General features: G+C 46.9%; 1 pseudogene; it reads right to left on the bottom strand.

Moving 5' to 3' along the window:
- Window positions 1-6,370: 6,370 nt before the first annotated feature.
- Window positions 6,371-6,576, bottom strand: LOC142580576 (U2 spliceosomal RNA; annotated as a pseudogene).
- Window positions 6,577-12,023: the final 5,447 nt, after the last annotated feature.

The raw sequence follows: 12,023 nt of genomic DNA, 5'->3' as shown, positions 1-12,023 counted from the left end.
ATCGAAGGAGGTCCGATTTCTGTGGGGAGCACCCCAGGCCGCGCGGTTCTACGTATGCAACAACCTCGTTGATGGCTTGCTGCAGCGTGTCTTGGACGTCACCGTCGCTGCACCCGGTGACCTACAGGGTAATGTAGTCTGTGTAGAGGCTATGCTTGAGGTTGGGGATGCCAGCTAATGCAGCCGGTAGTCCGAGCAAGGCCACGTTAAACAGAAAAGGGGACATAACCGATTCTTGCGGCGTGCCTTTGCTACCGAAGTGAATAATTGGCGACTGCGACCCTCCGATGGTGATGGTGGCCATGCGACCTGTAAGAAAATTCGTAACGTAGTCGACCTGATGGCATTATTAATAAACTACATAGCAACCTAGATGAGGATTCTATACTAGCCCTGAAGGCCTATTTTAACGCGCACTAAGGAACTGGACTCCTCCCCTCACAATTGAAATGAGCCGAAATCATCGATACCTAAACCCGGGAAGCGCCTCCTGCTCAAAAACCTCCGCCCTATCTCCCTTACTTCATTGGTCGGAAAGGTCTTCGAACACGTCATCCTCACACGCTTGCGCAGACGTATGATCCACCTGCTGGAGGAACCCAACCGCCTGAATGACGAATGACATCTAGCCTTTGGAAGAGCTTACTTCTCTTTGTCACATATGAAAATTGGCTATAAAATTGTTTTACACTCCCATACATATAAAGACTTAGGTGGCGTTTAAAAAAGTGGCGACCTCCAAGTCGTTATGACCGGCCTTTAAAACGGCAAGGACAGCCTACAGTTTCTAATGTATCATGAAGCGATATAGTAGTCGTAGGACGAAACTTTATTAAACTCTTATGGCATGTGCTACATAGGTGACAGAAAGGTTGGTGAAGGTGAACTTAAGCTCCTGGCCAGATAGTATGAAAATGTTAATATCTATGGGGCTTCGAAATCGTGTCATCACACACCTCGCGTACCCGGTATATTGACACTAGTGCAGTGTACACTGCAGATCGATGAGAGGCTTTTCGGAAAACTAGGACTGGGCGCGTATGGAAAAGCCTAGAAATAAAACAGTACAGGGAGACATATGCCGGACGTCCTTCGAAGTTCGGAAAGCTCAGACCAGAATTATTCAGAACGCTACTGACGGATATGAACGAAAATATATGTGCGGCTATAGGCTACTTAAATGTCAGTATTGGAAAAATATGGAGCTCGAGTGGATAAACATGATCGGGAAGCTAATCAGTATCACGCTAGCGGTGACAGGCAGCTTTTGTAAAAGGGTTTTAAACGTAAAGTCAGAAATGCAGAAACAGTATACTGGACTGGCGCACTGGAGAGGAAGCCAGCTTTTAAATTATATCGAATATAAAAAGAAATGAAACCAGAAGATACAGATTTATAAAAGTCCTAAGTGCTATTGTTTGAAGTCAGAACATGGTGTTTGGTCAGATGAAGATGATTCGTGCATAGCGTGTGGAAATCGGGCAGGAACCATCGAACATGTTCTCGTAGAACGTTTTCTTATCTATCCATAATCCAGCTAATGATAATGGTTCAGGTAACAGAAACCTCAAATAGCCACCGTTAACTAAGAATGCGTAAGATCAACCAAAATTTGGAGGACGCTTCAGCTTCGCCTTTAAGAGTGGAACCCCCCACCCCCCCATGACCTTCAGATATTCCTGACCGCTTCGCACGTTTCCCGGCAACTGCAGCTTACGTAACGGTAATGTTATCCTAGTGAACGCTATGCACGAAGGGCGAGCTTTCTGGTTCCTTTTTTTTTCTTCTCGTTCATTACATAACGATGGTCTCGAATCCGGCAAAATTGATGCCTTCAGGTAGGACTTATGGGTTTATTGAACAGTTGCCTTCACCCAAAACGATAACGTAATCGTGACGCCTGCGGCAGAAAGGATGTTCCACATCCGCCGCCAAGGTTTGTGAGTGGTGGCGCTCGTTAACACTCCTAGGGTTAGTTCTAGTAGTAACACATAAATACCCCAGAAAGTGGAGGGGAAGACAACGCCACGGTAGCTCAATTGGTAGCGCATCGCACACGTAATGCGAAGACTAGGGATCGTTCCCCACCTACGGCAAGTTGCTTTTTCATCCACTTTCAATCCCATTAATTTATAATTTCTTTATTTCAATTAGTGGGTACAAGTAATCTCCCCTGTGCTGTCCTTGGTGTCTTTGTTTGTTGGCTTCTCATGATATGATTAATAAAAATCGAGCCCCTCGGTTAACCCCCTTTCTTCTTGTTCATGGGACAATATAGTTAATTGTGTTACGCCGAAGAAACACTTCTTTAACTTAAGCTGCAGGCCAGCTTGCGTAAGGCACGTCGAAACTTGTTTCACGCGTTGGACATGAGTCTAAATAACAGGGGCATATTTGTCACTTCAGGCCACGCATATATAGTGTCCATCATACGTTCAAATATGGCCGGCGCATTACAAAGGCCGAACGTCATGACATTAAATTTATATAAGCCGGCCGGTGTGACAAATGCGGTAGACAGCGATCAGCGTCGACCATGCGCACCTGCCAGTATCATGCATAGCTAAGATCTAAGGAAGAAAAAAATTCGGCTCCTTGTAAGCATTCAAGGGCGTCGTCTATGTGCGGCGAAGGATAGACATCCTTTCACGTGATCTTATTTAAACGACGACAATCGACGCAAAATCGGACGGAACTATACTGATTGATGGCTTAATAACGCCGCGAGTGAGCATGTCGCTCACCTGCTAATCGATAGCCCGCCTCTCTGTGACCGGAACCCGGTATATACGGTCGCTGCCGCAAAGGAGCGTGAGAGCCAGTGTCGATGGTGTGGGATACTACTGTCGCTCGACCCTAAGAAGTAGAGTTGCAATCAAATAAAGCCCTGAACTGATGAAGAAGACGGAAAAGCTCGTCGCGCTGCGTCGGAGTAGAGAGAGAGAGAGAGAGGAGAGTTCAGGAAAGGCAGGGATGTTAACCAGTCAATAGTCTGGTTGGCTACCCTACACTGGGGGATGGGAGAAGGGGAAGAGAAAGAAGGGAGAGAGAAGGTGTAGATACGTGTACGGACAGCACTTCAGTTAAGAGTCGCTCGAGCAAACCAGAAGTAAGGTTACGGTCGAGGAATGGGGGTAAAGAGGTGCGGTGAAGAACTCGAAGGAACAGGGTCTACAGCGGCGACGTAAGCGGTAAGTGGGTCTCCGTGCGTGCTGAAAAGTAAGGGCACTGGCTCAGCACGGCCGAGGCACTTGTGACGTAACAAATGAAGCGGGAGCGACGTTGTTAGAAACACACATGGAAGTGGCGCCAGCAAGGAAATTAATCGAGCACAGCGAACGGCAGAGGAAGCATTCGGCAACGGGCGAAGAGGTCAGACGGCATAAAAAGAACACTACCGTCAGACAGGAAGTCGCACGACAACGGCACGATCACAGACTACCACGGAGGTATACGTCGGTGTCTTCTGTGACGATAAGTTTGGCAGGAGGCTGCTCTTCAAATGACGTGTCACTGAGAGGTAGGAACGCCACCTCGGCGCGGGCGCAGTCAATGACGGCATGATGTCTTGAAAGAAAATCCCATCCCAAGATGACGGCGTGAGAATAACAGGAGGGGACAAAAAAGATAACATAAAGCACCTCTTCAATAACGACTCGAGTTGTGCAGGCTTCTAATGGCGCAATGCGTTGCATAGCGCCATAGCGCCATAGCTGTGCATAGCGAAAGACCTGAAAGCGACGTCATCACCTTCCGAAGTCTGTGGCAGAGGCGGGCATGCACTACCGAAATCGCAGCTCCTGTGTCTAAAGTGCTAGTGTCCGAACTCTTTCCACGATCACTCAATCACGTTACGAGGGGAAATCGGAGGCCTTGGACGATTTCGCAGGGCACGCGGTTCTCGCCTCCGGAACTGCGGCGACTAGTTTTCCTGGGTACGAGTGGTAGGCCGTCGCCTCATGGGCGAAATGAAGCGGCGGCGAGGTGAAGACGGCCGACGACTGGCGAAAGCGGATTCGTCCGATGGGTTCATAGAATCGAAAGGCGGATCCCGTGAAGCAAGGCGTTGAAATTCTCTTGGCGGGTAGTTGGAAATTGGTTGCCAGAAGCGAGCAGGTAGGTGGCATCCGGCGCCGGCAGAAACGCACCATGTGCATCCATTCCGCAGGAGGACCAAATCGGCGGGTTGTCTGGGGTGCGCCATGGGTTCTTTGCGCGGTGATACTGAGGTACTAACCGTGCGGAAGACGTTGGTGTCCGCGTTGATGCATAAAACATGGCACTGGTTGGCGTTATCGTAGCGGCGCGTGCTCTTGCGTACTCCAGGGTAGCGTACCGTACTGCTGCCGAGAAGTAGCGGCGCCTGCCTAACGAAGCTCGACCGACATTACTTATTGGGTAGCGTGGCGTTGTCGGCGGGCTGCAGGCATCCGGTAGATCATGGCGACCAAGCAGGGGCGAGACGATTTGCTAGTGCGAAACTTGCACGGTTTATTCAAAGGTAGTTCAAAGAAAATAAGGAAAGCATGAAGTATGAAGTCTCGAGTAAGAAGTATATCAAAGTACATTTCGGAGCCCCATAAATAGCTCTCTACAAGTGTGGGCGGGATCTTGCTTCCATCGATGAAACGTGACAGGCACAGAGAGAGGGCCCCTCCTCCTGCAATACCAAGCACGGGAGGGAGAGGTCGATCCTCTCATCGACGAATCCGGGGAGAAGGTCGGGTGAATGACCCCTCCGGTGCACGTGGGCTTCGGTTCAGACGGTCGGGTGAATGACCCCTCCGGTGCACGTGGGCTTCGGTTCAGTGAAGGTCGGGTGAATTACCCCTCCGGTGCACGTGGGCTCCCGTTCAGAGAAGGTCGGGTGAATGACCTCTCCGCCACGTGGTGTCAAACGCCAACCCTAACAGTGCATAGCTGAGCGGAGTAGCAACGGGAGTGTTGTGCCAGGCAGATGGAATGCACTCAGCGGCTCGTTCCTGGATGGCGTGCTGCAGCGCGGGCGTCAACGAAAAAGAGGGCGTCTCTTGCGTCAGAGACGCCAATGAAAGTCGGCCGCCATGTTGTCCAATTCTCTTGTGACCTTTTTTGCATTATATGAATGAAAGTAAGTTGGCGGGCAACCTCTTGGCGTACAAACTGCTTGAAGGGGCCCTGAAACACTTGTTATCTAAGTGGAGAAAGGTTTTTGAAGTGAAGATAAGCTATTTTTGAAGTATTTTGTCGCAAAAGGTGTTTAAATGCATTCAGCAGAAGTGGGGGTATTGGCAATTAGACACAGCCTCCGCTGTGCTCCCGTTCTTTCTTCAATGTCTTACGCTGCGAAGGCTACGACGGAGTAGGGCGTGCCCACTACGCTCCACTTTCTAGTATAGTGAATTCCAATGGTAGATTCGTAGTGGCCTATAGACTCTGTGCCACAGAACTCTGCTACGGCGGAGGGCAGCAGGATGAAATCTGCGAATTAAACTCATGAAACACAGCACCCCCGCCAGAGCAATTGGCCGGGGGCGCTTGAGCACATCCGCTTCTGCACTCTGGTGAAGCCGAGATTCAGCCGAAGGAGATGGCTCTGCGACAGGCTTGGAGGAACACAGTAGTTGCGGGAGGTGGCCCTGGGGATGCGCAAGGCTTAGGGAGCCCACATGCAAGCGCTTGCATGTAGGCTCCCTAAGGCAGCCAGGCTCATTAGCGACTTAGCTTAGGCCACCAGAAATGAAACGGCGCTTGTAGGCTGGATAACGATGGCCACTTCGGACGTTGATGTCAAGGACCTGAAAGATGAGTTTTAATTTTTTGTTCACTGGCCCGATTGGGAACGTGTTCACAACGCGAGCATCGTGGCGTTGGGTAACCACACCCTTGCGCGCAATGTGTTCGTTCTTTACAACACAGCTATTCCCTCCAGCGCGTACATGGAGCGAGTTTCTAGTGTAGTTGCTGGTGCCTTCAAACGAAAATTTTTAGATGCAATTGCTGGTGAAGATAAACAAATTGTGAAGCTTGTTCTATTTATTCTATTTGTGCAGTATCAATAAGCGTTGATAGGAAAGTAACATAAAAAAACGTAAGCAATTACTTTTGGGGAGCAGTAATTGGTCGCTGTAATCAATTAAAATTTTGAATGAAGTAATTGTACTCGGTTAGTTTTTTTCGATAACGTGTACAAGTATACTAAAGCCTGGCCCTCCTGAAGTTGAAGGTGGCTTTCCCCGCAAAGCTTTGTCGTCGAATGGCTAAGCTTTTCAAGTTTTACGGGGGGCAATACGGTCGGAAGCCGCGTCGATACCAAAAATGCTGGTACCTTGTGAAATGTAAAATGTCATATAAATCTAATTTTATATTAAGGTTTTCTCACCTCCGTGGAGGTGAGTGGGCCGATCCCAGAGACAGTGCACTACCAGGCCAACCCATGGCAGAGGTGAAGCAAGCTTCAAGCACTTCGCCCCTTTCCAAAAATAAGTTTAATAAGTTAGGTCCAAATAGGACCCGTACCAGATATTAAGCTCATAAGAACAAATAGTGTTTAGAAAAAGTTTATTTACAATATGTACAAGAGAGCATAAAAGGAATCATATTGTCACGTGGTCGTGACGTCAACGAACACAGTAGCAATACTGTGAATGGTAAAACTAGCTTTTATTGGGCGAACCTGTGCCCACAAAACAGGCTTCACTTAAAGCACAACGACAGCGGCGAACACAGTCGGCGATCGTCGAAAATCTGATCGGCGGGTCAAGCGCGTCGGCTTTTATACAGCAGTCGTCGAATGTTCCAGACTAATCGTTGGGACCCGCGCGCTTTCCACAAAGTTCTACACCATTCGCGTCAGGCGATGAAATCAGATAACACAAGGTTCGGCGACAACAGACAGCGGATAGAAGCATCGATAACTTTCCAGAAACTTCGGATACATGCAGGCGCGTCCCGCGCTGTGCGATTACATTTGTTAGGCGGCGAAACGTGGTCGCCCGATAAAGATAAGTACACGTGTCAAAATGTGCAAAACTATGTAAACGGCAGTACAGAAACAGACATTTTACATAAATGAATATTGAGAACATTGTGTATAAATACAAGAAGGTGAAATTGCAAATGGGATGCAGAAGCGATATTTGAGAGTCGCTATTATCGCCACTCAGGGCGGAAGACTAGATGCACTCGGCCATTCTGAACCCGAACAAACGGGCACGACCAGTGGCGGAGAAACTCCTGTTCCCCGAGGAAGAAGAGTTTGTCCGAAAGGAAAGCCAACATTTCCCACCTCAGGCGGCCCGGTATAGGCCCCATTGCTCGGCGGCGACAGTTGCCTGACACCGCTTCACAGCGATTACGCCGAACGCTGAACAAGATTACTACGAGCAGAAGGCCCGCGAAACGCCCGCACGGAAACCTTCCGCCCGATACAAATTCCCGAACACCCTGGCCTCGAAACCCTGCAAGGACGGCGCGCCAAAACACACGTGTAACCACAACAGTTCGTGTTTCTTCTTCCTTTATAACTCTAGCTCCTATACTTTAGCCCTTCGATGTCTTAAAGCTTGTGATGAATCTTCCATAATATCCTTCCCACCATGGAGCTAACTCTGCAATAAACTTCCATGTGACTTGCATGTTGCTGGTGTATTCTTGCACCCATTCATCTTCTATCCTTGGGATTTAGTTTACCTCTTTTTCGGAATTCTTTAATGCTCTTGCGTTGTCACTGTAAATTGTCGTATATAATCCTCTTCTGGCTATAAAATATCCGAAAGGCTTCTATGAATGCTTCAGATGAGATGCTCTTGACTAACTCCAGCTGTACAGCTCTTCTTACTGCACAAGTAAATATAACAACACAAGAAAGCCAACCCTTGCATAAATGACCAGTCGCGGCGGTTTACTACAAACCAACTGAGCATAAACTTTCACTGCTCCTGCAAACTTCCCAAGCTTACTGAAGAAAGCTCGTATCTTAAAAACACTGATGCGCGCGTGTGGTGCTGATATCATAGGTACAGAAACGAGGCTCATCGAGCACATTGCTGATAATGAACTATCGTTGCTAAAATCATTTGCTGTTTTTCGCAGAGACCGAAATGTGTCGCGGGAAGGTGGCGTAGCAATTGCTGCCAAAAAGGAATCGCAGCCGTCTCTTATACCTATTAACTCGTCGCTTGAAATTATTTAGATTGTTACGCGTCACTGTCATGTGAACTGCGCTATTGGTTCGTGCTACCGACCTCCTGATAGCCAGCCCGATTGTGTGGTTCTTTTCATCGGTGCTATCGAACAGGTCACAAATAAGTTTCCGAATGCCCTACTTGTTTTGGCCGCCGATCTTAACTATCCGGAACTAGACTGGTTGACACGTTTTATTCTAAGAGTAACAATAATCGCCAAGAATACCTTCACTTTCTGCATAATGTACACATTGATAACCTTTCCCAATTGGTAAAAAAACACTGCACGAGGCGAAAATATTCTAGATGCGATATTTGCTAACCATCCTGAACACGGAAGCGCTCGTGTTCTTGAGGAAATAAGTGACCACAGAGCCGTTGGCTGCACTATAGAGGTACCACGCCCAGAGATAAAAAAATGAGAACAATACTTGACTATGCTCACGTACATATTGCCAAAATGAAACGCATGTACACGACTTTCGAGGCTGAATTCCTACACAATATCGTAAGCCAGTCAGTCAACTGGAAATGGTGCTTATATAGAGAAAACCTTAAATAATGGAAGACTGCTGCCTACCAAAATGAACTCTCCCGTCCAAAGCAGACGATCGTTGGTTCACGCGTTCAGAAAAGCTTCCACATCAAATACCGATATAGACTGGGAAAACTACAAAAGGCTATCAAAGTTTACGGTGACCTCAATCAATGAAGCTTAAAACAAATACTTTAACCGTACTTTACCCAATCTCATAATACTTACTCTAGAAAATTTTGGCGGGTAATAAACCCGAAAGAAAAGTCAACCAGTGTACAACTCAAATGTGAAAATGGTGCCATACTGTCGATAGAAGAATCTGTTAAAACTCTTAATCAGCATTTTGCTTCGGTTTCGTTAGGCGAGCTGCCGCTACAATCTACTATGCTTCAAGTGCAAGCACTTTCGCACGAGCTTTCAGCTATCTCGATAACAGGCGTAGCACTTGCAATAGAGAGGCTTCCATGCCAAACCTGCCCTGGGCGGGATGAAATCAGAGCAAAGCCTTTCAAGCTAACATCAGATAATTCATGTTTTCTTTTATCACTAATATTCCAGCAGTCACTGAACACTAGGTGTCTTCTAGATGACTGGAAGATTGAGCATGTAATTCCTTGCTTTAAATCTGGAGACAAGCACTTCGCTAACACTTACCGTCCCCTTTCTCTTACATCTATTTGCTGCGAACTGCTTGTACATAACATATACAGTCACATGATGTACGTCTCACATTGAATCTAATAAATTACTTTTTGAAAACCAACACGACTTTCAGAAAAACAGATCCTGTAACACACAGTTGCTTGAGCTAGTAACCAATTTACACAACTCCATCAATGGGTTATTTTTCATCGACGCAATTTTGATTGACTTCTCTAGAATATTCGATCGCGTTCCTCACCAACCTCTAACAAAACTGCGCAGCCTACAGTCAGATGAGAAAACACTTATGTGGATTAAGAGATTTCTAACTGACAGACTTCAGAACGTTAAAATCAATCACTACGTATCGCACCACACGCATGTCAAGTAGGGAGTCTCACAAGGATCAGTTTTGGGACCCCTGTTATTTTTATTATACATAAACGATATCTTGACTAACATGCAGCGGTGCATACGTCTCTATGCAGATGACTGCGTAATGTATAAAGAAATAACCAACCAGAACAACATTTTAACCCTGCAATCCGACTTTACGACTCTTGCAGAACGGCGTAGCAAATGGCAGATGAAAATTAACACCGAGAAAACTAAACACGTCAAACTTGTTCCCAGTCTGAATTTATTGTCTAACGAATACATAATTAACAATTCTGCAGTCAAAACAGCTTCTTCAATTAAATAATTAGGAGTCCAGTTCAATTACAATTTTACAAGTTTTAGAACGCCAAGCATTTAGAAAGCTTGCTCAGTGCTTACTCTCTCCCTTTTTCCCTCTTTCTCTTCCCCTTTCCCCCACCCCCAGTGTAGGGTACCAAACCATGTGCTCTTCTGGTTGACCTTCCTGCTTTCCTGTCCTTGCTTTTTCTCTCACAGGTGCTCTAAAACGTCGCCTAGGCTTTGCTAATTCAGACAACACACTTTAGGCATTGAATTCGCTGATTAAACCATCATTAAACTATGCTTTTAACATATGAAAGCTACATCAAACTTACCTTACTAACATGCTGGAATCAATTCAAAGTAAAGCCGCTAGCTTAATCTCGGCCTTGTATCCTTATTATCACAGTGTGTCATCCATAAAACGGATACTTGGCATTTTACATCTCGTAATACGCAGAAAATATTAACGATTGTCCTTTTTTCACAATGTTTATTACCATAACAGTGGCTTCTCACGCAAATTCATTCGTTCAGCAGCCCACATCTCCGCCCGTATTGACCACAAATGCAAGGTATGCCCACCTTTCGCACGGACTAAAACATATTTACACTCACCTTTAGTCTTATAAATAAATGAGTCGAAGGCCCTTCTGCAATTCATTGCCAACATTAAGGGATTATCTTTTTTTCCAATCGGCTTTGCTAACCTACCTTAATGAGCAAAGCTGCCATACGAGAAAAGTGGCAGTTGCCTTGATCAGCACTCAAGCAACTTACTTTACTCATCTCGTATGAGAAATACAGCGACTGCATACATTTCTATACTGATGACTTAACTGCATCAGCCAGTTCCGGTGGAGTTGTAGTTATACCAACAAGGAGAACAACCCAACGGTTCCAGACTTCTCACGCAACTACGTCAACAGCTTCAGAGCTCGCGGCTCTCCACGATGCGCTTCATGTGATCAACACAGAAAGTCCTGAAAAAATGGGCATTCTTCTGCGATTCAAGGCCGGCCTTACAATGTCTACAGTCACTTCTCCGACATGGAACTCACGATCAATTGACGTGCCAAACGGTGGAACTTACCCATCACTTGAGAGAAAAAGGCCACTTTTCAAACACTTTTCAATGGATACCAGGCCATCGCGGTATCATAGCAGAAGAGAGACAGATAGAGAGAGAGAGCAAGGACAGGAAAGGCAGGGAGGTCAACCAGACGAGCACCCGGTTTGCTACCCTACACTCGGGGGAAAGGGGAATATAAAGAGGAAAAAAGGGAGAGTAAGCACTGAGTACACGTGGGAGCATGCACAGGGACACTATAAACGGTCTCTTAAGCCGGTGCACTTCAAGTAGTGTACTAGCGCACAAATCGATTTTTGTGCCAGTGACGGGTGTGGCCACAACAGTCTGAGTATCTTTCACTCTCGGAGAACAGTCTTGAGGCCAGTCGGATTAAAGTTGCCCGCAGAGAGAGGCGTTGTACGTCGTAGCGAGGACAGGTACACAATAGGTGCTCGATGATTTCTTCGCATCCACAGAAGTCGTACACCAGGCTCTCGGCCATTCCCATACGATAGGAGTAGGCGTTCGTGAACGCCACTCCCAGCCACAAGCCGCGCAGCAAGGTTGTTTCGCCGCGGGAAAAGCTAGATGGCATTTTTAGCCGTAGCGTGGTGTCCAGTTTATGCAATCGGCAATTGAAGGCACTTGAACTTCAGAAATCTTGAGACTTTTTGGGTGCAAGTAGGCGAAGTTCCCTGGCAGCGTGGCACCTCGCCAAAGGTATTGGACGCATATGGGTGTCCTCGTGGGCAGACCAGGCAGCCTTGTCACCAAGGTTGCTGCTGACGATACCACAGAGAGCAGGAATCCATTGAAAGATAATGTTGTGCCCCGTTTCCAAAGCATGGTGGTGTACTTCCCTGGTGTCAGATATCATCTGCTGCGTCATCATTTCCTATGACAGCGTCTGTCATAGGTCTCATAGGAA

The sequence above is a fragment of the Dermacentor variabilis genome, chromosome 4 (assembly GCF_050947875.1).
Source record: "Dermacentor variabilis isolate Ectoservices chromosome 4, ASM5094787v1, whole genome shotgun sequence".
In the NCBI taxonomy this organism is placed as follows: domain Eukaryota; kingdom Metazoa; phylum Arthropoda; class Arachnida; order Ixodida; family Ixodidae; genus Dermacentor; species Dermacentor variabilis.
This window is presented reverse-complemented; position numbering and strand designations above follow the sequence as displayed.